We start from the raw sequence: 25815 nt of genomic DNA, 5'->3' as shown, positions 1-25815 counted from the left end.
ATAATCTTGTGGACTGGGATTTCTTCTCCGGCTATTTCTATCGGCTGATTCCATCCGTGGAAGTCTATGAGGTCCGTTTCGTCGAGGTCGAGGTGTTCCTCCAGGGTAACTGGGGCTGGAAGTTCCAACTCGCCGGGGAGGTTAGTAGTCCAGGTCTGTCGGCGAGGGTCTGCGTGTTCGACGGTCGGCTCTTCTTTCCAGATCATGGACTCGTACAGCGGCTTGATTCGGTTTACGTGGACTCGCTGTGTTTGTTTGCCTGGGCACTCTTGGACTTCTACAGTCTGGTTGCTGTGCACCTTGATTACCCGGTATGGTCCCGCAAACCGTGGGATAAGTTCTTGCTGGTACCGGCCATCGGAGTCCTAACGTCGATGAGGACCTTGTCCCCTACTTTGAAGTCGTATTCCCTAGCACGTTTATCGTACTGGGCTCGCTGCTGTTCCCTGGCTTGGGCTAGATTGTCTTTAACTAAAAGGAAGGCTTCATGCAGACGTTGCATGATTTGGCTTTTATAATCCGAAGGTGTGATTATATTTGTCGTCGGTGCCCGTAGAAATTGGTCGATGGGCATCGTAGGGTCGCGACCATGGTTTAGAAAGTACGATGTTTCTAAGGTAGAGGAGTGCACCGAATTTCTGTAGGCGAATCCTACTGGTCCCAGCATCTCCTCCCACTTCGGGAACCCTTGGTCCATGTATTTCCGTAGCATTTCCACGACCGTCTTGTTAAACCTTTCCGTGAGCCCCTTGGTCTGGGGATTGTAGGCAGTTGTCTTCAGTTGCTTGATTTGTAGGTTGTTGCACAATGATGAGAAGAGCTCGGATGTGAAATTCGACCCGCGGTCGGTGATTATCGCCCTTGGGGGTCCGTGATATAAAATGACGTTATCCATTTGGGCTTTACAGGTTGTCAGGGCAGTTTGGTCTGGGAGCGGAACGACTTCCACCCATTTTGTGAGATAGTCGGTTATGACAGGGATGTGGTTGTTTCCTTGCAGAGAGTGAGGTTGAATGGGTCCTAAGAAGTCCATTCCCAGTACCTCAAATGGTCTTGACGCGAGATCCAACGGGTTCAAAAAGGCTCGTAAATTAGATCGTCGTTGGAGGGCACAGGGTGCACAGGCCAGACAATACTCTTTGACGTCAGAGAGCATCGTCGGCCAGTAATACTTGTCCCGCAGCCGTAGGACGGTCCTTTGATAGGCTAAGTGGCCGGAGATTGGGGAGTCGTGGTACTCTTGTAGCAGGGGTTTTCTTAGGTTAAGGGGTACTACTACTTGTTGTTGGGCGAAGGGCCTCCTCTTCTTTGATGTTGGTTCGTTCCGGCGGAACAGCACTCCGTTGGAGATCGAGTATAGGTCGATTTCCTTCACCCAGATCTCCATGTTGTTTTCTTCGCTGAGGGTACCATCTTCTAGGTACTTCCTGATATCGTTGCAGAGAGCGTCTTTTCGTTGCTCGTTCAGCATAGTATCGTCGGTTTTCGGGTAGGTCTGAACCGCGTTGACGGGAATTCGCGATAGGAAGTCGGCGTTCTCGTGCACTCTGCCGGGGCGGTACTTAATGGAGTACTTGAGGTTCGCCAGCATGATGGCCCATCGTCTGAGTCGGCCGGTTTCGTCCTTGAACGTTTGCAGCCATTGTAGTGGTCGGTGGTCACTGATAATGACGAATAGCTCATCTTGTAGGTAGTGGCGGAAACGTTTTATCCCAAAAATTACGGCCGCAGCTTCTTTTTCAATTGTCGAGTAGTTCGCTTCGGCTTTGTTCAAGTGTCGACTTGCGTAAGCGATCGGCCGATCCTTTCCTTCATGCATCTGGGACAGGACGGCGCCGAGCCCGTAGTCGCTGGTATCGGTATAGATCATGAATTCTTTCGTAAAGTCTGGGTATGCAAGGATGGGTTCCGATGTCAGACAGTTTTTGATGAACTCGAAGGCCTTCTCTTCTTCTGTACCCCACACTATTTTGTCTTGCGGTTTTGCTTTTGTCTGAGATAGTAGTGGGTGGGCTATAGTAGAGAATCCTTTGATGAAACGACGATAATACAAGGCCAGCCCTAAAAATGACTGCAATTCCTTGACGGTCTGTAGTCTGCTGTAAGTGGCTATTGCTTCTACTTTAGCTGGGTCTGGCGCCACTCCGTCTGCTGAAATGACGTGACCCAAGTATTGTACTGACTTCGCCAGGAACTTACACTTCGAAAGTTTTATCCTGAGGTTAGCTTTCTCCAGCAGTGCGAACACCTTGCCCAAGTTCTTCATGTGTTCTTCGTGGGTTTTCGAAAACACGATTATGTCGTCTATTTCTTCCTGCAGAACGAAGTTCATTAGCCTTGGAATGTCCCAGGGGCGTTGGTGAGGCCGAACGCGAGGCGGTTCCACTCGTACAGGTTGTTCTCCACGATGAAGGCGGTCTTTTCCTTATACGCTTCTTCCATATCGATCTGCCAGTAGCCGAAGGCTAAATCCAGAGTGGAAAAGCATTTCTGGCCGTGTAGAAGGTCTAACACGTCGTCGATTCTTGGCAGGGGGGAGGAATCTTTCTTTGTTACTGCATTCAGTTTTCGGTAGTCTATGCATAGCCGGTCATCCCCTGTTTTCTTCTTCACAAGTACGATTGGGGCGGCCCACGGAGAGAGTGAGGGTCGTATGATACCGTTTTCCAGCAATTCCTCGATGATCTTTTTTGAGACTTCTTTTTGTCGGGGTGATGCTCGGTATGGCCTTTGGCGGATGGGCCCTTGTCCTTGTGTGTCGATTACGTGTTTTACTAGCCCTGTATTACCTAGATCGCTAGTTTTGAATGCGAAGATGTGCTGGTTCGCCAAGAGCAGGTTGCGCAGACTGTCCTTGACGTCTTCGGCGACATCTGGTAGGGCGGCTTCTAGTACAGCAGGCTGGAAGGTAGGGGCTTCGGTGGAACAAGAAGCTATGTAGGTACGTGGTTTAACAGTCACGTGCCCTAAGGTGGTGTAGCGAGGCAGGTTGATGGTGCGGTTGGTCTCGTTGACTAATACGATACGAAACAATCCGTTTTTCAGCGGTGTCGAGACGAAAGGATCCAATCGGAGTCCAGGGGCGCGTCTTTAACGAAGAAACAGGCATTGTCGAGAGATAGCTTGAAGTCACTATTCTCGCTCTCCACCACGCATGCGGATGATGGAGGTACTCTAATTCGATGAGCCGCCATCATGGTCGGTTTGTCCTCGGTCTGGAGTTGATCAGACTCCTTCGCACGATAGACGCGCTTCTCACGACCATCGATCATGAACTAATGTTCATAAAGAGCGTCTAAACCTAGAACGCAATCTTCCATGATTCCCTGAACGATGATGAACTCTTGCCGGAAGGGTTCACGGGGCTTCTCGTCCGCGACGAGAAGGTTTAATACTACTGTTCCCTAGCTTGTCAGGGGCCTGTTGTTTATGTCAAAGAGGTCGACGGCTACCTCCTTTGAATGTTCCAGATTAATTCCTTGCTTCAGGAGTTGGTTGAAGAGTGTACTGCTGACGAGATTCTTTCCTGCTCCGCTATCCACTAGTGCTCGGAATGAGCAGTCTCCTACGTTCAGATTAAGTCTTGGGGTGGCTGGGGTGTCGGATACTGACTTGACGAATTTTTGGGGCTTAGGGTATCCACCGAGGGGCTCAACATGCTGATCGGTGGCGTCTAGTTTTCCGCCTTTGACCGCAGAATGCCCGGTCGAGCTGAGGGCGCTTCTGCCGTATGCGATGGTGGTGGGGGTGGAGGGTTTTTGATAATGGGGCAGAAGCTGTGGCGATGCCCAATTTCGTTGCAACGGCTGCATTTGTCGTTTCGCTGTAGGTATCTGGCGATGCAATTCTCCGTTGTATGACCTCCGTACGTGTTGTGAAACTCACACAACACCGCTGTCCTCCTGAAAGCTTCGGGCTGCGATGCGATGGGGTCTCGTGATTTGGCTGTTTGTTGTTGTTGTGTCAACTGGCGTTGCAAATTGCTCAATCGATGCTGTAACTCTATATTCTGGTCGGAGGCGTTTCTTTCAATTTTCGTGTTAAGCTTTTCTAGAGCCTCCAATACTCCTGCCAGCTCGGTGTTACGGTTGCTTGGAATGTTAGGGGACGCATACGCAGCCTGGATGCGTACCCTCGCTTGGCCTTCTTCAATCGCCATTGCTGCTAACTCTGCTTTATCGATTAATGTTTCGAAAGAATGAAACTCCTTGTGTTTCAGCCTGGGCTGGAGGTCGTATTGGAGACCTTCGATGAACCTGTCCATCATCATTTGCTCTCGTGATACTGCAGTGGCGGCGTCGAGGGCACCTTCCATAGGATAAGCCTTGTAGAACGCTTTCCGTATACGGTTGGCGTAACGTCGCATGTTTTCTTCGGGTTCTCGCCTCATATTGTGAAACTCTACACTCCTTTGCGACCTTGTCTCGGTCGAGTGAAAGAGTTTAAGAAGTCTTTCTTTAACGGCTGCGTACTCCTGAGAACGAATGGGGTTGTCCAGTTTGAAATTATCAAATTCTTCGGCGGCTTCTCCGTAGAGTTTGGACCGCATGAGGCGGAGTTTCCTCGCCTCTTCAAAATTACCCAAGTCAAGGGTGGCCTCGAGGTGAGCCACCCAATCGTCGAAACGACCGGACCTTTGCCTGTCGCAATAGATTGTTACCGAACTGAACGCCTGCATGGCCTGCTCTTGCTGGGCTAACCGAATTTTATCTTCGATGGTTAGGCTGGGCGCGATTGACGACTGGTGGTTGCTGTTCAGTGCGTACGTCGAGGGTTCTTGAACGCCTCTCCAGTGCTGGTATGATGGCCCGTCTGTCGCCGGTGGGGCGTGAAGAGGAGTTGACGTTACGATGGGTGCGGAGTTTTGGGCCAGACTCCCAGGCGTTCCCACTCGGCGTACTGCGGTGAAGTAGGCCGCGTCTGGTTGCGTTTCTTTGCAGCTTGCGACGAACTTCTTTAGTTGGTCTTCGATGTATTGTTGGTCAGAAGCGGATTGATTCGGCCCTGTTCCTCTCCTAAAGGAAGGGAAGGTTTGACGGAGGGACTTTCCCCAGCGTTTGAAGAGCGGAATCCTTTTCTCGAAGTTCGACCCTCCTTTTGACATTTTCTTTACGGATGTTGTAGGCGGGCAGTTAGATTCCCATTGCAGTCGAGATTTTCTTTCCGGGAGTCGGCGGGCGTCGCCGTGAGTCTTCGGTAGTGCGCGTGAGTAAATGTGGATTCGTGAGTCTGCGTGAGTAGATGTGGCTTCAGGAGTCGGCGGGAGTCGGCGGGGAGTCGCCGTGAGTCTGCGTGAGTAAATGTAAAAGTTCGGGAGTTTCCGTGAGTAGATTTGGCTTCGGGAGTCGGCGGGAGTCGAATGAGTCTGCGTGAGTAGATGTGGCTTCGGGAGTCGGCGGGAGTCACAGTGAGTCTGCGTGAGTAAATGTGGCTTCGGGAGTCGGCGGGAGTCGAATGAGTCTGCGTGAGTAGATGTGGCTTCGGGAGTCTCCGTGAGTTAGCGTGAGTTTCGGAAGTCAGCGTGAGTCCTGGTGCCAGCGTGAGTTTCGGGAGTCAGCGTGAGGTCCGGGAGTAAACGGAGTTTCGGTAGTAGGCGTGAGGTCCGAGAGTCGCCCGTAGCTTAATGGTCTTACGCAATGCGTCGCAGGTGCGTGTTGTTGGATTTCGGCAGTGGGGGCATGGGGAGGGATGGTTATTAAAATTTGACGACCTGTTCGTTCATTCACGCATAGCGTATGATACCCACAGCACGTTTCGTCATTTAAGTCACGTGCAATGTGTAACGTTGGCAACACGCTCCAGAAGGACAGCTCGTTGGTAGCGGGCACGTCGGTTCTCGAGCGGCGAGGTCACGGTTCGACTTCGCTGCCACCAGATGCAATAATCGCGTCCCAGTCACGTCTGACGCGACTGGGGGATTAAAGCACACAAATAACACTCAATACTGACAATGGTCAGGTTAGTAACTTAAACTCTAATATTCTGGTCACTTGAATATTTGGTCACTTGGTGCATAGTTAGGGTGGTTAGGATCCGGCAGCCAGTCACGTCGGCTGCCCGGATATGAAAAGAACACTAATCAGGAAAGCTAAGAAGAATAAGAGGCGTTGAGGGTACTTACGCGGAAGTCATGGTGCTAGATGTGGAAGGTGGCGTTGGAAGGGGCGGTGAGCGGCGTCTCGGCTGAGGACTTGTAGCAGCGACGTGGAAAACACGGAAATTGGCACTTCGTTACTAGTGTATTGGATCTTCAACAGTTCGGAGTTACACAAAGTAAAACAAAGACTTGGCTACACAACTATGCGGTTGAGAGGCTAAGCTAGAACTGACCCTTAAGCACAGCTCCGGCGAGGGTTTTTATACCACGCTTTAGCTTGATGACGCCAACTCAGCGTGGGAACGCTAAGTTGCGTGGGGTCATCGAAACGGAACCAGAGTGTTACGTGAGAAACGAGGTCAGCTGATTTATGCCCTGTCGATGACCCCCCATTATGCGTCAAAAGGGTAATTTGAAAACGAAACAAGAAACAAAATAGTCAATGGGGAAAGGCAGAGGGGGTAGCAGCAACAAAGAGCGATAAATCACATCATCTAACTACTTATTGAACTTAACGTTTATGGGGGTCCTTACATTATTGAGCTTAAAGTTTATTGAGAGTCCTTACAATCTAAGGCAATTACTTCTCATGTCACTTTGACAAAAGATGGTGTGTTTTCATTGTATGATCATAGCACTTGTTCAGTTTAATGTCTTAAATTCCCTAATTGCTCATAATTATTTTTTCTGTTTTACAGTCCGAAGGCAAAAGGAAAAAAGGACAAAAAGACAACAGGCAAGGTCTTTATTGAAGGATCACGACGCTCATCGAGGTCTCGAGCACGATTAGAGGCACGATTAGAGGATTCTTTTGCCTTTGGCGAAGATACTGAACAAAGTGGCTACGTGTTCTCTGAATGCTATGTAAAAGCACAGGTACAAAGGATGATTGCAACCAATGTAGTGTTTGCGATTCGTGGATCCATAAGGCCTGTTTCTTTATAATTCATATTATTATTTTTCTGAGGTTTTCCTACAAACATTCATTGCGATTCCATAATATCACACAAAGTGTGATTAAAAAACCAATAATGGAAAATAATAAATATTTGCCGCATTAAGAATCAATTATTCAATCCTTTGGTTCCCATTCCAACATCTTACGACAGAGCCACTGCCATCGTAATTTTTATGAATGATACAATTCGCCATTACCGATTACATGAATATTGTCGCTTAGCATGAATATTGCATACATGGAAGTTATGCAACATCCATGTAGAGGAAGCTTACACAAGTCTGTCATTCTGTGTCATGGAATATGTAAGAGTATCTCACAAAATGAAACAGTTAGGCAAAGCAATCTGTTCATATTCTACAATTTGAGTTGAACCATTAATCTTCGGGTTGACAATCCAAAGTCCTACGACTATACCACCGCTTACATATTGAAGCAATCAAATATAATACTTAGTACTTAATATTTAGTACGTGGCGTGCTGTCCCAAATTAGCGTCATGGGAGCTAATGTAAAGAAATATAAGAATTGCTATCCCCCATTAGATAAATATTGTCACATGATTTCCACAAAATATTCAACGGCCATATAGAGAAAACTTCAAAGAATCTGTTGGTCCTAATATTTTTTATATTGTTTTAGTTTAAGGTATCTTTAGCGATTTAAAAATATCTCATAAAAAAGGGGATAGTTCAAAAATTTGGAAAAAGAAATTATAGTGCCCAGACAGTATGGAACCATTCTCCTATAGCTTGGCAATCCAATTTCTTTCGAGTATGCCATCTCGAACGACACAAAGTTGAAAAGCCTAATATGTCATATAGTATGTAGTCTGCTGTCCCAAATTGGCGTCTTGAGACCTTATGTAAAAAACATAAAAATTTGCAATTACGGACTAGATGCATATTTTCGTATGATTTTCATAAAACATTCAATAGCCATGTAGAGAAAACTTAAACGAATCTATTGATCTTAATATTATTGATAATGTAGTAGTGTAAGGTATCTATAATGATTTACAAATATCTCATAAAAAAGGGAAAAATGAGGGAATGAGGAAAACGAAACTTGAAAATAGCGCCTTGACAGTATAGAACCATAATCGTTTACGGTGGCAATCGTACGTCTTACAACTATGCCATGGTTGAGAAAATATTGTTAAAAAGCATAATATGTCTTGTTGTATGTAGTTTGCTGTCCCAAATTTGCGTCACGGAAGCTTGTGTAGAAAAAAAAAGAATTACAATCCCCATTAGATAAATATTTTCACGTGATTTTCATAAAATATTCAACAGCCATGTAGAGGTAACTTAAACCAATCTATTGATACCAGTATTGATGATATTGCTTTATTTTAAGGTGTTCTTAGTGATTTCAAAATATCTCATCAAATAAGAAAAAATTCAAAAATAAGGAAATTGAAGTATATGTATAGTACCCATACGGTATAGAACCGTTAGCCTTTTGGTTGTCAAATCAACATCTTACGATTATGCTATGGTGAAAGAAAAATAATTAAAAGCATAAAGTGTGCATTTCAGTATGTAGAATGCTGTCCTAAATTAGCATCACGGGAGCTTATTTAAAAAATAAAAAACTGCAATCACCGATTAGATGCATATTTTCACATGATTTTCATAAAAATATTCAATAGCCATGTAGAGAAAACTTAACTGAATCTATTGTTCCTAATATTGTTGATATTGTAGTAGTGATTTAGAAATACCTCACCAAAAAGGGAAAAATGAGGATAAAAGCATTTTAAAATAGTTCCTTGACAGCATAGAACCATTACCCTTTAGGATGGTAATCAATAATAAAATGGTTAACAAAATTCATTTGATAAGCATAACATGTCTTTTTGTAATTAGTCTACTGTCCCTAATGCGGGTTTCTCGAAAATTTCAATCACATTTATTTTTTTGTTTTTTACCGAACCTATGGTCTGTTGGCTACTTAAAGAGCGAAGTGTTTAATACGATCTTAAAAATCAATACTTTATGTTTTTGGGGTGAGTTTCGATCACAAGTTACCAAACCTGAAAAATTGATGTTTCGTTTTGACAGTTCATTGTTTTGGTTATTGAAACATACATTTTGCTATATTTTTTATTGCACCTTCTTCGGTGTCTTAAGCTATTCGATTCAAAACTCAATCGAACGAATAAATTAGTTTTGAAAAATAAGACTGATCAGATTAACATAAATGTCCAATGGTTTTTGTCCGAAATTAGCAGATCGGCTTTACACACATTCTCCATAAGAAAGAGTGTTAACCCAAACGCTGTCCCAATTCGCTCTTTTACCCTATATAATTATACTGATACGCATTTATTATTTTTTTTTTGATTTTTGGTTTTATTAGTTTTTTTCTTTTTGTTTTCTGTTGTTTGCCTAGAAAATAAGCTGAGCGGTAAGGTGGAGAAAGTTTTCAGATCTTTCAGGACATGATAGCTACCCTTAGTTTTTTATCTTTAGATGAACGAATCCGTCCGACATTCGCTGGTAAAAATATAATGTGAGTAATCATAATATAACGCTAAATTCTCATAGTGAACACTCTTTGATTAATTCATTCGCGCTGTGTTTCTTACCATGCTCTATAAGACAAATGATTTCCGTTGGTAAACTTTTTCAAATAACGTTTTAACTGCGCAACCCATTCATTGGAGGTGGGACCATAAGCTAGGAAACATCGTTAACCACAAGGATTATATTGGCTGAAGATAGAACCATGCCACGTCCAAAAATCGTTAAATGAATTTTATTTCCTGGTAGATTTAGGAATAAATCAATTTGAAAAAGGTAAGAAACAATCATGAAAATAGCAAATGACAGCAATCTTCTGTTCTACCTTAGTCTGTTCATTTTTTTGTGTGTCTCAGTGGGCAATTGGAATTCTAAGCTAGGATTCCAATTAAGTAAAATAGTATTAGTGAACACAAGGTTCACCGTGTTGTTATGGCGCCAGACTTAATTTCTGTCTCTGTATACGGACGTAAGTTCGATCCTCATACCTGGTAACCATAAGTTTGCTACAATAGACGAGTAACGCTAAATTGCATCTATATCCTGGTAAATTCCATTTCTGTTATAAAAATCTGTCGCAACCATGTGCTGATAATACTTTACACAATTATTTGATTGCTAAAGATATATTAATTGATTAGTCTAGATGTTAAGGCACCAGACTTAAGTTTTCGTTTCTTTATAGATACGTAAGTTGGATTTTCACACGTTGATCTTAAATGTATTGTTTAACGGTTGTATACAACTGGAAAGAAGGAAAATTTCTTTGTAGCAGCTATTACTGCTACTGTTACTGATATTTTAGTGTACCAGGTTGGCCGAGTGGTTATGGCGCCAGACTTAAGTTCTGGTCTTTGTATAGAGCCGTGAGTTCGTTCAACACGCCTGGTAACCACTAGTTTGTAGTCACGAGAATGGTAAATGACAGCTGTCACCTACGGTGCTGCCCTCGCGGGCAGGGCTGTAGGGGGCACGGGCCTACGTAGTATTTGAGTGCCCATTTTAGTTGAGCTCTTTACCCTTTTCTATGGAAAGGGGTAGTATTACTTTGTTAGCCGACCCAGACAGTCATTTTGTCTCCGTCTCCTTTTGTCAAACCCAGACGGTAGTCTAAGTTATTTGTCTCGTTTTGCCAGACAGTTTGTCCAGCCTTGTCCAAATTCAGACTGAGTTTTGTCCCCTCCGTTTTCTTTCTTTAAATCAAGCGTGCGGTATTTATGTTCATTTCCTAGTCCAGCAATAAAGCATTCCTTTTTTATATCTCCGTCATTTCATTCATCCTCATCCATCATCCTTTCATCTCTCTCTGTTGCTACTTTGCACGAGAGTCAGCAACAACAGCAAACTTCTCTTCTATCGTAGTCTGTTCGTTTTTTTTAGTGTTTCATTGGACGATTGGAATTTTAAGATGGGACTCCAATTAAGTGAAATAGTGTTATATACCACCAGGTTGGCCGAGTGGTTAAGGCGCCAGACTTAAGTTCTGGTCTCTGTATAGAGACGTGAGTTCGATCATCACACTTGGTAACAAAGACACAGTCAAGAAAATAGAAAATGATAGCAAAATTATTTTCTTTCGCAGTCGGTTCATTCTTCGGAGTGAGCTGGGAGGGCGATTGGAAGTCAGCTGGGTTCCAGGAATATGTACTATTCATTGTACGAATCTATCTTATCGGATTGCAGGCTGGATATGCAAAATACTTGCTGCAAGATGTCCACCAAGTATGGTTGAAGGTGCATGCTTGAGTTACCGCAAATTATTTAATTGCATTTGTTATTTTTTAAATAGCCCCTTGTGCCATACACATTCATTACGTTATTAGTCTAATGAAATCCTGAACCTGAAAATAGTTTGATCTTCAATGGTTTTTTTATCCCACCTTTATTGCATATGACTGTGCGGCAAAAAATCCTTAAGGTGGTCCGTTCCACCGCTAACGGGTCGTTCCTGGTGTCTAATAAAATACCAACTGAATTGGCAGGTTCATCCCCAAATATTGAAATAGTTTGAAATAGAACTCATAGTTTCAGCGATATGTTACCTGCACACTAAGGTTACTGTATACACTATGATATAGAGATTACCACATACAGTCGGGACTGAGTATCGCGAAAGGTACGCCATACTTCTCGACGGATTCAGGATGCAAGAATTTCTCCTTTGCTTCTCTGTTTTACCAAAGACCAACCGATAATGGGACCAACTTGGTCACAGCCGGCAAAAACTTCGCCAGGCCTTGTAGGAAATGACCAAACTATACGGAAAAATACAGGTTGTTTGTTACAAAATCGAATGACATTTTTCTCACCCACATAGACCGCATTTGGGAGAGTGCGAAGAAAATCCTGCAATCCTGTACCATGAAATTTGGCATAGGGAATCGGCTAGTCACCGTCGAGTCTTAAGAACAGTCGTCGCCGAAGTAACAGCCCTTCTGAATGCCCTGCTGAAACCTAAAATGAAATACCATTTTATTGTTTGAATAATATACTTAACATCATGTTTGAACCAATCTTTGTTTTGGAACTCATCTCTTACAAAAGCCTTCGAATCCCGTTTCCTGGGACTTTTCACCAACAATATATTTAGTTTCCGATGCAACAAATATTTAACCTTCAACTAGGATGGGAAGCGATACTTTGAAGAAGTATCGGTATCGTGGTACCGAATTTTCGAAAAAAATCGCGATACTGAATCCATCCACTGAATTCATCACTGAAAATTTTAAAGAAACGCAAACCACTTCTTGTCTGTACGTGCATAGGGCCACATACGTCTGAATGAATTTGTTGTCCGACTTCATAGGCTCTTGTCCTACCGACACGAGAAGGGGATCTCTGCCTTTTTCTGGATACACAACTAAGACAGGGCTACGTGGGAGTGAGGTCGTTGGCTGGTAGTATGAAGCCATCTTCTGCATGATTGGATGACATTTCCTAGATTACAATAAAGAGTTTTGTTATAAGATGGAAAGTTAATCTGATTTGATGCTTGGTCATGTAAATTAAAACAAACTACATGGATACGACAGTAATCGAATATCTTATTAAACAAGGAAATCGTCTTTCTCCTTCAGTGTGCGCATTTTCAATTGATTTAGCTTAGGATGATTATTTAACTAATTTATATCCAAATATCTCGAAATAATTGCATGCCCTTTCTAAACTCAATCTAATAAATGATACCAATGCCTCTTAAGTTTCAAGGGGGCACCGAGGTTTGAACTGGGGACCCTACGATCTGCAGTCGTATGCTCTACCACTGAGCTATACCCCCATAATGAAACAATGAACAGTCAGAAAAAATAGATTCCTGTTAGAAAATAGAATGTTTCTTTATTTGATGAATATCCGACAGGTACCATTGCGATGGTCAGGTTAACTTATCTTTTATGGCATTGGAGTTTCCTGTACGCTTTAATTATTCAGTCATCTTTCTCTTTCGCTTTAGTATACAGTATTAGAATAGAGAGTATTTGTTCCAAAGTGGCAAGTTAATCTGATTTGATGCTAAGTCTTGTAAATTAAAATAAACAACATCCACACGACAGTAATTGAATTTCTTTTTAAACAAGGAAATCGTTTCTCATTTAAAGTAAATAATTCTCCTTCAGCGTGCGCATTTTCAATTGACTTCGCTTAGGATGATTATTTAACTAATTTATATACAAATATCTCGGAATAATTGCATGCCCTTTCAAATCTCAATCAATGAAATGATACCAATGTCTCTTATGTTTCAAGTGGGCACCCATGTTTGAACTGGGGACATTTCGATCTGCAATCGAATGCTCTACCACTGAGCTATACCCCTATTACACAACAATGGTCAGAAAAAAAAATTACTGTTACAAAATTAAAAATAAGTAACAAATTTCGTTATTTGATGAGGATTCGACAGGCAGCATTGCGATGGTCAGCTTAAATAGCTGCAATTACGGAATAGATGCATATTTTCGTATGATTTTCATAAAACATTCAATAGCCATGTAGAGAAAACTTAAACGAATCTATTGATCCTAATATTATTGATAATGTAGTAGTGTAAGGTATCTATAATGATTTACAAATATCTCACAAAAAAGGGAAAAATGAGGGAGTGAGGAAAACGAAACTTGAAAATAGCGCCTTGACAGTATAGAACCATTATCGTTTACGGTGGCAATCGTACGTCCTACAACTATGCCATGGTTGAGAAAATATTGTTAAAAAGCATAACATGTCTTGTTGTATGTAGTTTGCTGTCCCAAATTAGCGTCACGGAAGCTTGTGTAGAAAAAATAAGAATTACAATCTCCCATTAGATAAATATTTTCACGTGATTTTCATAAAATATTGTCACACTGGGCTTTACTTTTTCAATGAATTGTATTGAATTTTAATAAGAAATACAAGACATAGCAGAAATGAGGAATAACTACACTTTACTTTACTTTGAATGAGAAGAGAACTGTAAGAGAACTTGAAGAGAACTTTGAAGAACTATCAGAACTCTGAGGAACTGATCTTAGAGCTAAAAATGTAGGGGCTTTTATACCCTCGTGAACAATATACGCCCCATCTCTATATCTTTTCAGGAGAAGTTGCATTGTGCGTAATTTGATCGTTGGTTGTTACGTCTTTTCAGAAATGACAACCACGTCACTATTTTCCCCTCGCGACAGGTCCCCCTTCTTCAAGACAGGCGACCCGACTGTACTAACATTCATTAAAAGGAAATCAAGGGCATAATCAAATATTGGGGAAAAAACCCGTGATTTTCAAAAAACATCAAAAGCTAGTAGGGAATGAATAACTATAGTAATGAGAAAGCGTACGATAGCGCAAGGTCGCTTTAGAGAAGTAGAGGAACAACTATAGTAAAAGACAAACGTACGATAAAGCGCGGTCGCTTTAGAGAGGTAAAAGAGCTACTACAGTAGAAATCAAACATACGATAAAGCGCGGTCGCTTTAGAGAGCTAAAGGGGTAACTACAGTAGCAGTCAGCCATACGATGAAGCGTGGTCAATGTGCTTTTATCAAAAAGGAATTTGCTAGAACTATGGAAGCAATACTAGCGTAAGGAAGACGATTAAATTAGCAATTCAAAAAAAAAAGATAAACAACGTTATGATGCATAAGAAATTCAACTGCTGCCTTTTTCTTTTAGTTCATTTCTTGCTTAGATACGAAAATGTTTACTCTTCAGTCTGTTCTTGAAAATCTGCGTCGTATTGAATATGCGTTGGTGTGTTTTGTTGAGGAAACTTTTTCTACTGGTAGAAGCCGTTTTAGTCGTTTGACACAAGCGGATCGAGCCCACTTTTTAGAGATTTTGGCGCGAGCACATCATTCCGGTGCGCGTTTAGATTATTCAATCTCCATCAGTGCGCCTTGGGTGGATGACTTCTATTACAGGTAAGTAGTCTTCTTTACTTGGTTTTTTAGTTCTACACTAATGTTCTTTTCCTCTTTTTTAGCACATATCCTGGTTATGCCGGATATAGAGATTATTTTATGCATTTTCATACACGTCTCCTGTGGTGGTTTCAGTCCGACCAGGATATTTATCATCCTACCTCTCGCCGCTCTGACTTCTACAGAGAAGTCACACAAGCAGAGATGCAAGCCAGGGAAGATGCTCGGCTTGTTCGGCTTGACGTTTTAAACGCTCAGGCTGAGGAACAGGAAGCTGAAGATTACGACACGTTAACGTTACTACAAGCCCTTACTCGCGGCCTTTCTTATCTTTTAGATTTTTTCAACGATCGTGAAGAGTAATTTGTACATTTTCTGCTTCCGACTTCAATACACTTTTTCACTTCTTTCACACAGCAGTTGTTCTTTTTCACTAACATCACTAATAATTTTTCATTCTAAAGATTTTCAGTTTCTATTACATCTCTCCCGCTGTCTCCGGGTGGAGCGTTGTCGCACCTCTCATGAGCAACGAGACGCAAGCAAAAGACGCTTATGAAGTGTGTAGTATTTAATCACTAGGAACACTATTCCGCACACTAAGAGGATGTTGAAAGCCACTAACTCGTAAGGATAACGATTAAGGTAAAACTCTTTTTGTTTTTCTTTTTCCACGATTAAGTTATGGATTTGTTCTCCAGTCATTTCGGATGACAACGTTGCTTGTGCGTTGCGATGGAGCAGCTGACTAATGATGTCTACAGACGAACTATTTTCTCTCGGAAGCTCGACGAAAGTGTGCTTTTTGCCATCAGCTTCTTGGACATCTTGTGCAAAGATTTTTACTGATGGTAGAACAACTGTTTGTAGTTTTGGCGCCGTTACGCTTTCTTCCATGCTGGCTGGGAATACCCATTCTTCTGTTCGAGCGGTGCATCCCAAAGGTATTTCGAACATTCCTACAGCTGGTAACGTTGTTGTTCTCAAAGGTGGCTGCTCTCCGCCTGCTGGACACGAGAATATAATCTCGTGCGATTTTGTGGCTGAGTAGACCCATTGATTGGATTCCATGTAAACTACTTCAGGTCCACGCCAGTCTGTGAACTTCTTTTTACATTGTGTGTTGATTCGTGCCGAATCGTTTAAAAAGACAGCCATTGCGCAGGACTTTCGGGCTGTTCTCTTGCTGATGCCGGTATGGAATTTACACAGTGGTCTTCCTATTTTGCTGCAATCTTTAACACCTTCTTTGGACAATTCTAGATACGTTTCGAGATCAGCAGATACAGCAAGGTATTCTGGTAGATTTCCAAACAAGACACCATGCGTTCCATTGTCTGTAGCTGCCGGGAGGTTGATAATTTCGAAGAGCTTGTACTGCTGAGCGTGATCGAAGATAGGAACATGTATGAAGAGACGAAACGAGTTTTCCATTGCCGCCACGGTTATCGTTGATTCTCGGTAGGCGACCCAAAGCTCATCGCTGGAAATAAACCATCCTCTTGGTAATTGCTCGTTTATCGTTCTAATAACTTTATTAAATCTTGCTGGAGAGACAATTTGTGGCGCCAAATGCCCGTTGGCTAACAGACTGAAACCGACATCGAGACTATCGGCAAATTGTTGTAGCCACAGCAAGATTTGATTCATGGCTTCAAGTGTTTCGTCCAGGTGGACGTAATACTCGAAGTGATTTAGTATTAGTCGTCCTATGTTCCCCTCCGTCTCCATGAGGTGTGTTATGGCATTGTTTAGTATAGAATACTGGCCTTGCAGCTCTCTGATGAGTTTTGCGTTTGTTCTGGACTCCCAAAGTGATTCGTTCACTATTGTTGCTTGTTTATCAATGATGTGGATTACTTCTCTTTGATCTCGAGAAACAAGTTGTATTTGACTGTTTAATTCTTCTAAATCATTTTGTGTAGATACTACAAACAGCCATTTCAGGATTGATCCTCCACCGTCAACAAGACTTCGACGGTTTCTTTGGTTAGGATTTAAAGCTTTTTGATGTTTGCCAATCGGTCTGCTACAATTTCCATTTCTTTCAGGATTGTCTGCGTTCTGCTGGTGATTTTTCTGGCTGCTATCTGCTGTGATCGTAAACCTGTATTCTTCCATTTTTCTGCCACTTCCTGTTGTTGAAGTATCTTTTGCTTTAGGTATGCAGTTGCTGTATCAGCTACTCCCAAGTCAAGATCTGTTACGATGGTCCACGATGATTCACTGAACGCGACATCGCTTTGTTGCTTGAAGATAGCGTTTTCTCTCAGGATGAGTGAGTTGCTTGACAGCGGCCCAATCAGAAAAATTAGGAACGGCACTAATAGAGTTAGATATCTGGCTGGAGGTCTTCTGCTACGAGTGGGTCTTCCAGTTGAAGTTGGCGTGATTACTTCCGGAGTGGGCGTGACCACGTCGTTTTCCTCGATGTCTGGTGATTCACTGCTCTGCTCAACTAGGGTTTCTTCTGGATCAGCCTTGGAGGTTGTGGATCACTTAAAGCCGGTATTTCTTGTGTCCCCTCTTTTTGCTGATTTTCATCTTCTTTTTCTGTGGCTTCTTCAGTGATACTAGGGCTTGATACAGCTTCATAGAATGACTTCATACGCACCACGTGGACGATATCCGTTTTACCTCGGCCAGTTGCCGATATCACTTCATAGTTCACTGGTGTGGTTTGTCTTAACACTTTGAATGGTCCTAGCCAACGATGAAGAAGTTTTTCTGATTTTCCCACTTGACGCACAGGCTTGTAGACCAACACTAAATCTCCTTCCTTGAATGACAATTCCGGCGTGCATCGTAAGTTTCTTTTTGCATTTGCTGTACACGCTGCATTCTAATTTTCACTTTTTCTCTAGCTGCTGATAAGTCAGTTATTAGGCGATCTGCGTATCCCATTGTTGCTTCCTCTTCCTCCAGCAACGGGTTTGGATCTGCTTCCCATTCCAAGTCGATAGGAAGTCTGGGTTCACGTCCGTAGAGGAGGAAGAATGGTGAGTATCCAGTAGACTCTTGTCTAGCTGTGTTGTATGCAAAGCAAACATACTGCAGTGTCTCATCCCAATCTCGTTGATTACTGCTGACGTACATTGAGAGCATTGCTGCCAATGTATGGTTCATCCTTTCCACTGCTCCATTTGCCTGGGGGTGATAACTGGAAGTCGTCTTGTGGTTAGTCAGGAGTTTCTTGACGACTGCTTGAGTTAGATTAGCGATGAAGCACTTTCCCCGATCCGTGATGATTTGTTCTGGAGCCCCATGGCGTAGAAAGATTTGTTGGACGAAGAACTCTGCAACGTCATCTGCCTTTCCAGTGGGCATAGCTTTTAACTCTACCCATTTGGTTAGGTAGTCCACTGCCACTATAATCATCCTGTTTCCTTTTGTGGAGAGTGGAAATGGCCCTAGAAGATCCATTCCTACTCTTTGAAACGGTCTTTCCACTTTGATGCATTGTAGAAGTCCTGGAGGCTTATCTGGAACTCCTTTTCAGCTCTGACAGTGTACGCAAGTCTGCACATGACGAACTATGTCCAGTGTCATTTTCGGCCAGTAGTAACGATCACAAATTTTTTGTTGAGTGCGACTGATTCCAAGGTGACCGGAGACGATGTCGTTATGGTAGGCGTATAGGATTCTTTCACGATAGTCAACAGGTACGCACAATCTTCTGTAACTTTTTCCATTCTTTATAGTTTCTTTGTAGAGTTTTCCGTTATTCATCACGAAATTTTTCACTTTTGCTTTTCTACTTTGGATTTTTTGAATTAGCTGATTCCAATTACTGCAGACTTTTTGCTTGTCTGCTAGGGACTCATTTTCTTCTTCGGAGAGTGTTGAGTCATCAGTTAGTGCCCCTATGACGACACAGCGGTCGTCTTCTTGCTCCTCCGTTTTTGGTAATGGATTTCTTGAAAGACAATCTGCGTTGTCATGTGTTTTTCCACTGCGATATACAATCGTGATATCGTATTCTTGTAGCGATAAGCTCCAACGTGCTAAACGACCTGCTAGGTCTTTTTTGCTCATCAACTAACATAGAGCTTGATGATCCGTGACGAATTCACTTTGCAGCCCCACACAAAACATCTGAACTTGGAGAGACACCACACAAATGCAAGACACTCTTTTTCAGTTATCGAATAGTTCACTTCCGATTTAGTTAGTAAACGGCTGGCGTATGCAATGGGACATTCCGCTTCTTCTATGCGCTGGGCCAGTACACCTCCAATCCCGTATCCGCAGGCGTCAGGGAAAATTTCCATCGGCAAGTCGTAGTTGGGATGGGCCAAAACTGGAGATGAGGTGAGCTCTTTTTTCAGGGCATTGAAACTGTTAGCCTGATCTTCTCCCAACACAAACGGAATTTCTTTCTTCGTGAGTGACGTGAGTGGGCGAGCGATTGAAGTGAAACCTTGGATGTGACGTCGATAGTACGAACATAGGCCCAAAAAACTTTGTACTCGTTTCACTTTGTTTGCTGTAGAATGGCCTTCACTTGGTGATGGGAAGTTCGAGACTGCTTCGAGCTTTTCAGGATCTGGTGCTACACCGTCTTTTGAAATCAGATGTCCCAACACTTTTAGAGTGTGCTCCAAGAATGAGCATTTTGACCACTTTAGTTTCAAACCAGCTTTCACAAGGCAACTCAGCACTAAGCGGAGGCGTTCCAAGTGTTGTTGGAATGTTGCTGAGTAAATTATGACGTCATCCAGGTATACCAGGCATGTTGTCCAGCGAAGTCCAGCCAAAATAATGTCCATGGCTCTCTGAAAAGTGCCTGGGGCATTAGTTAGACCAAACGGAATAGTGCGAAACTGATACAATCCATCTGCAGTGATAAAGGCTGTCTTCGGTCTATCACTGCTAACCACTGGAACTTGATGGTATCCAGCTTGCAAATCCATGCTTGAAAAAAATGTAGCCCCTTCTAACCGACTTAGTGTATCGGCTATGCGTGGTATGGGGTAGGAATCTTTAACTGTTGCCGCATTGAGCTTGCGATAATCCACACAGAAACGCCAAGTGCCGTCTTTCTTCTTCACCAGAACCACTGGGGAAGACCAAGGACTGTCAGACGGTTCAATTACTCCTCGACGTAACATTCCTTCTACTTGATTTTGAATTACAGCTCTTTCCTTCCAAGCACTTTTGTAAGGGAGTTGATGAATTGGGGAAGCTGTTCCAGTATTGATGTCATGTTTCTTTGACTACTGCACAGTATCCCAAATCATCTTCATTTAGAGCAAAGCAATGGATAAATTCTTTGAGAATTCTTTGCGTTTCTGCTTTCTCTTCCTTTGTTAGACCCGTTCCAATTCTTTCTTCTAGGTGTTCTAACAATTGCTTTTCATCTTGATTCAAATCTTGTTCCTCGAATGAGGTGTCCATTGCTAAGACTGCTTGGCTTGTTTCTACCTCTTTTGCCTCAGGGTGTTCTTCTAACGTCCCTAAGGTCACTCCTTTTTCTAGCCAGATTGTTTTCGGTGACAAATTAGCAGCAGGGATTTTTTCTAAATCTTTTTGTACTAGTGCATGACCAGTTGATAGGCTACTTGTCGCTAGCAATGACTCTGAGGGTGTCACAATGCAGGAACCTTCCATCTTGCTGGAAACTGTTGTTGAAATTTGCTTGATTGAGTAGGCTGGTATCTCTTGACGATCTCTTGTGACCAGCCGGCTATCCTTGATTTCTTCTTCTTGAATAAGCGAAATTTCTGTAAGTGGTGACTTCCCTGTCGTAAACGACAATTCTTGTGATTCGTAGTCTATGTGGATTGCTCGAAATTGCTGTAGGAAATCATTTCCCAGTAGTAGTTCAAAACCTGACATTGGCATGACTATCGCGTTTCCTTTGATAGTTTTGCCCTTTGTGGGTTACTACAATGTCAGCTGTACTCTGTGGGGACAGAGTATGGCCGTTTACAAGACGAACCTTCGGGCCATTGCGGGGCTTTTCCACGAATCCGGTCTTTTTCAACAATTCAGGGGAAATCACTGTAACAGCAGCTCCTGTATCAATCAACACCATTGCAGTTTCTTTACCGCACTTCACTTTTTCTTTAATCAATCTTGCAGGGTTTAAATTTAGAATATAGTCTTCTGAACCACCCTCGTTTTTTTCTGGCATCACCGACTCTTGAACCACTGAGTTTACAGATGGATTTTCTTTTGAAGTTGTGCCTGCTCCAGCGTCCTTTGCTGGGCCTCTATACTGCGCAGATTCAGCAGGGCAATGTGCCCTGCTTTTTTACAGTAAAAGCCCTGTGGCTTACCACTTGCTGTGCGTCCTTTGGGTCTGAACGGCCCTTTTGGTTTCGCCTGCTCTTGACTACCTTGCTTAAACAATTTTTCACAAGTTTCTTGAATGACTTCACGCATTGTTTTTAAAAGATCCGCTTGTTGATCCGGATAGACCACCGAAAGGTTTGGAACTTGTTCAAACGACTTTTGTGGTTCCGCCACGGGTTTCCTTCCATCTTCTGGCTTCTGACATCATCGATGTCTCCGTATAGACTTTTGCCAGTTCTAAGATTTCTTCACACGTTTGTGGCTTCTGAGGATAGATTTTTCTAAAAAGTGCTGGTCGAAGGCCTCTAAACAGATGCTCTAGTCGGTGGACTTCCGACATGTTGGGGTCGACCAGTCTGCATAGATTAAGAATTTCGTAGTAGTATCTGGTGGTTGGTTCAGCCACTCCTTGAGTTCTACTTCTTAGTCTAGTTTCTTGGAAAAGACCATAAGAATTGGGCTGAAATTCTTTCAAAAATACCGAACGTAGACCGGGAACTGCAGGTCTTGCTTGGTTTTCTCCGGCAGCCGGCTGTGCTGCCACATCTTGCCAGTCGTTTGGCACTCTTGCACACAAGAACCACTTTCTTGCAGCATCATCCAAGTACATGCAAAAATTATTACGTTTGTCCGCGTCACCCCAACCATTGTGGGTAGAGATAGTCTCGTAGCGCTCTAACAATTGACGAGCGTCTTCCGTTGGGCTACCTCGAAAAATAGGTGGACTTATGAATTTTCTTACAGCCGCCATGACTGTTTCTTGCAATTGTCTTGGAGATCCAAAAATGTGTTGTCCTATCGTAGGAACAACCGGGTGCGTGGGTTCTATTAAATCTTCTTCAGAGTCAGAACTTGATTCTAACTCTCTTGCGAGATTTTCAAACCCTCTCTGGCGAGTCGTCTCTGTAGATGACGTCGCTAAATCTTCTCTTGACGTAGAAATTTCAGAATTTTGTGCCTCGTTAGTTGCTGTGAACTCGTTACCAGACAGTGCGGTGGGCAAGTCATGAAGCGGGTGCAATCGTCTACTTGGATCCCGGGGGCAACTAGGTAAACGTGAGCTATTCTTCTTCTGCATCGACTATTCTTTAAAGCAACACTAATTCGTTAATAACGGGTAACGAGCTGCATCTCCACCAATTGTCACACTGGGCTTTACTTTTTCAATGAATTGTATTGAATTTTAAAAAGAAATACAAGACATAGCAGAAATGAGGAATAATTACACTTTACTTTACTTTGAATGAGAAGAGAACTGTAAGAGAACTTGAAGAGAACTTTGAAAAACTCAGAACTCAGAGGAACTGATCTTAGAGCTAAAAATGTAGGGGCTTTTATACCCTCGTGAAGAATATACGCCCCATTTCTAGGGTTACATAAATTCTAGGGATAACTATCTTTTATCAAATTATCTGCGTGTTGCAGCATCTTTTCAGGAGAAGCTGCATTGTGCGCAATTTGATCGTTGGTTGTCAAGTCTTTTCAGAAATGACAAACACGTCACAATTTCCCCCTCGCGACAATATTCAACAGCCATGTAGAGGTAACTTAAACCAATCTATTGATACCAGTATTGATGATATTGCTTTAGTTTAAGGTGTTCTTAGTGATTTCAAAATATCTCATCAAATAAGAAAAAATTCAAAAATAAGGAAATTGAAGTATATGTATAGTACCCATAGGGTATAGAACCGTTAGCCTTTTGGTTGTCAATTCAACATCTTACGATTATGCTATGGTGAAAGAAAAATAATTAAAAGCATAAAGTGTGCATTAGTATGTAGAATGCTGTCCTAAATTAGCATCACGGGAGCTTATTTAAAAAATAAAAAACTGCAATCACCGATTAGATGCATATTTTCACATGATTTTCATAAAAATATTCAATAGCCATGTAGAGAAAACTTAACTGAATCTATTGTTCCTAATATTGTTGATATTGCAGTAGTGATTTAGAAATACCTCACCAAAAAGGGAAAAATGAGGATAAAAACATTTAAAAATAGTTCCTTGACAGCATAGAACCATTACCCTTTAGGATGGTAATCAATAATAAAATGGTTAACAAAATGCATTTGATAAGCATAACATGTCTTTTTGTAATTAGTCTACTGTCCCTAATGCGGGTTTCTCGAAAATTTCAATCACATTTATTTTTTTGTTTTTTACCGAACCTATGGTCTGTTGGCTACTTAAAGAGCGAAGTGTTTAATACGATCTTAAAAATCAATACCTTATGTTTTTGGGGTGAGTTTCGATCACAAGTTACCAAACCTGAAAAATTGATGTTTCGTTTTGACAGCTCATTGTTTTGGTTATTGAAACATACATTTTGCTATATTTTTTATTGCACCTTCTTCGGTGTCTTAAGCTATTCGATTCAAAACTCAATCGAACGAATAAATTAGTTTTGAAAAATAAGACTGATCAGATTAACATAAATGTCCAATGGTTTTTGTCCGAAATTAGCAGATCGGCTTTACACACATTCCCCATAAGAAAGAGTGTTAACCCAAACGCTGTCCCAATTCGCTCTTTTACCCTATATAATTATACTGATACGCATTTATTATTTTTTTTTTGTTTTTGATTTTATTAGTTTTTTTCTTTTTGTTTTCTGTTGTTTGCGTAGAAAATAAACTGAGCGGTAAGGTGGAGAAAGTTTTCAGATCTTTCAGGACATGATAGCTACCCTTAGTTTTTTATCTTTAGATGAACGAATCCGTCCGACATTCGCTGGTAAAAATATAATGTGAATAATCATAATATAACGCTAAATTCTCATAGTAAACACTATTTGTGTTAATTCATTCGCGCTGTGTTACTTACCATGCTCTATAAGACAAATGATTTCCGTTGGTAAACTTTTTCAAAAAACGTTTTAACTGCGCTGCCCATTCATTGGAGGTGGGGCCATAAGCTAGGAAACATCGTTAACCACAAGGATTATATTGGCTGAAGATAGAACCATGCCACGTCCAAAAATCGTTAAATGAATTTTATTTCCTGGTAGATTTAGGAATAAATCAATCTGAAAAAGGTAAGAAACAATCATGAAAATAGCAAATGACAGCAATCTTCTGTTCTACCTTAGTCTGTTCATTTTTTTGTATGTCTCAGTGGGCAATTGGAATTCTAAGCTAGGATTCCAATTAAGTAAAATAGTATTAGTGAACACAAGGTTCACCGTGTTTTTAAGGCGCCAGACTTTTTCTGTCTCTGTATACGGACGTAAGTTCGATCCTCATACCTGGTAACCATAAGTTTGCTACAATAGATGAGTAACGCTAAATTGCATCTATATCCTGGTAAATTCGATTTCTGTTATTAAAATCTGTCGCAACCATGTGCTGATAATACTTTACACAATTATTTGATTGCTAAAGATATATTAATTGATTAGTATAGATGTTAAGGCACCAGACTTAAGTTTTCGTTTCTTCATAGATACGTAAGTTGGATTTTCACACGTTGATCTTAAATGTATTGTTTAACGGTTGTGTACAACTGGAAAGAAGGAAAATTTCTTTGTAGTAGCTATTACGTCTACTGTTACTGATATTTTAGTGTACCAGGTTGGCCGAGTGGCTATGGCGCCAGACTTAAGTTCTGGTCTTTGTAGAGACGTGAGTTCGTTCAACACGCCTGGTAACCACTAGTTTGTAGTCACGAGAATGGTAAATGACAGCTGTCACCTACGGTGCTGCCCTCGCGGGCAGGGCTGTAGGGGGCACGGGCCTACGTAGTATTTGAGTTCCCATTTTCGTTGAGCTCTTTACTCCTTTCTATGGAAAGGGGTAGTATTACTTTGTTAGCCGACCCAGACAGTCATTTTGTCCCCGTCTCCTTTTGTCAAACCCAGACGGTAGCTTAAGTTATTTGTCTCGTTTTGCCATACAGTTTGTCCAGCCTTGTCCAAATTCAGACTCAGTTTTGTCCCCTCCGTTTTCTTTCTTTAAATCAAGCGTGCTGTACTTATGTTCATTTCCTAGTCCAGCAATAAAGCATTCCTTTTTTATATCTCCATCATTTCATTCATCCTCATCCATCATCCTTTCATCTCTCTCTGTTGCCACTTTGCACGAGAGTCAGCAACAACAGCAATCTTCTCTTCTATTGTAGTCTGTTCGTTTTTTTAGTGTTTCATTGGACGATTGGAATTTTAAGATGGGACTCCAATTAAGTGAAATAGTGTTATATACCACCAGGTTGGCCGAGTGGTTAAGGCGCCAGACTTAAGTTCTGGTCCCCGAACGGGGTCGTGAGTTCGATCCTCACACTTGGTAACAAAGACACAGTCAAGAAAATAGAAAATGATAGCAAAATTATTTTCTTTCGCAGTCGGTTCATTCTTCGGAGTGAGCTGGGAGGGCGATTGGAAGTCAGCTGGGTTCCAGGAATATGTACTATTCATTGTACGAATCTATCTTATCGGATTGCAGGCTGGATATGCAAAATACTTGCTGCAAGATGTCCACCAAGTATGGTTGAAGGTGCATGCTTGAGTTACCGCAAATTATTTAATTGCATTTGTTA

At 42.0% G+C, this 25815-nt stretch overlaps 3 non-coding genes across 3 annotated transcripts; 2 read left to right on the top strand and 1 right to left on the bottom strand.

Moving 5' to 3' along the window:
* Positions 1-11027: 11027 nt before the first annotated feature.
* On the top strand, positions 11028-11110 carry Trnal-uaa (transfer RNA leucine (anticodon UAA)). Its single transcript has one exon. It is a non-coding gene; the product is annotated as a tRNA-Leu (tRNA).
* Positions 11111-12788: 1678 nt separating this feature from the next.
* Positions 12789-12860, bottom strand: Trnac-gca (transfer RNA cysteine (anticodon GCA)). Its single transcript has one exon. It is a non-coding gene; the product is annotated as a tRNA-Cys (tRNA).
* Positions 12861-25482: 12622 nt separating this feature from the next.
* On the top strand, positions 25483-25565 carry Trnal-uaa (transfer RNA leucine (anticodon UAA)). Its single transcript has one exon. It is a non-coding gene; the product is annotated as a tRNA-Leu (tRNA).
* The last annotated feature ends 250 nt before the right edge of the window (positions 25566-25815 follow it).

The sequence above is a fragment of the Daphnia carinata genome, unplaced genomic scaffold, assembly GCF_022539665.2.
Source record: "Daphnia carinata strain CSIRO-1 unplaced genomic scaffold, CSIRO_AGI_Dcar_HiC_V3 NW_026453025.1, whole genome shotgun sequence".
Taxonomy (NCBI): domain Eukaryota; kingdom Metazoa; phylum Arthropoda; class Branchiopoda; order Diplostraca; family Daphniidae; genus Daphnia; species Daphnia carinata.
Note: the sequence above shows the minus strand (reverse complement) of the source record. Positions and strands in the feature narration are given on the sequence as shown.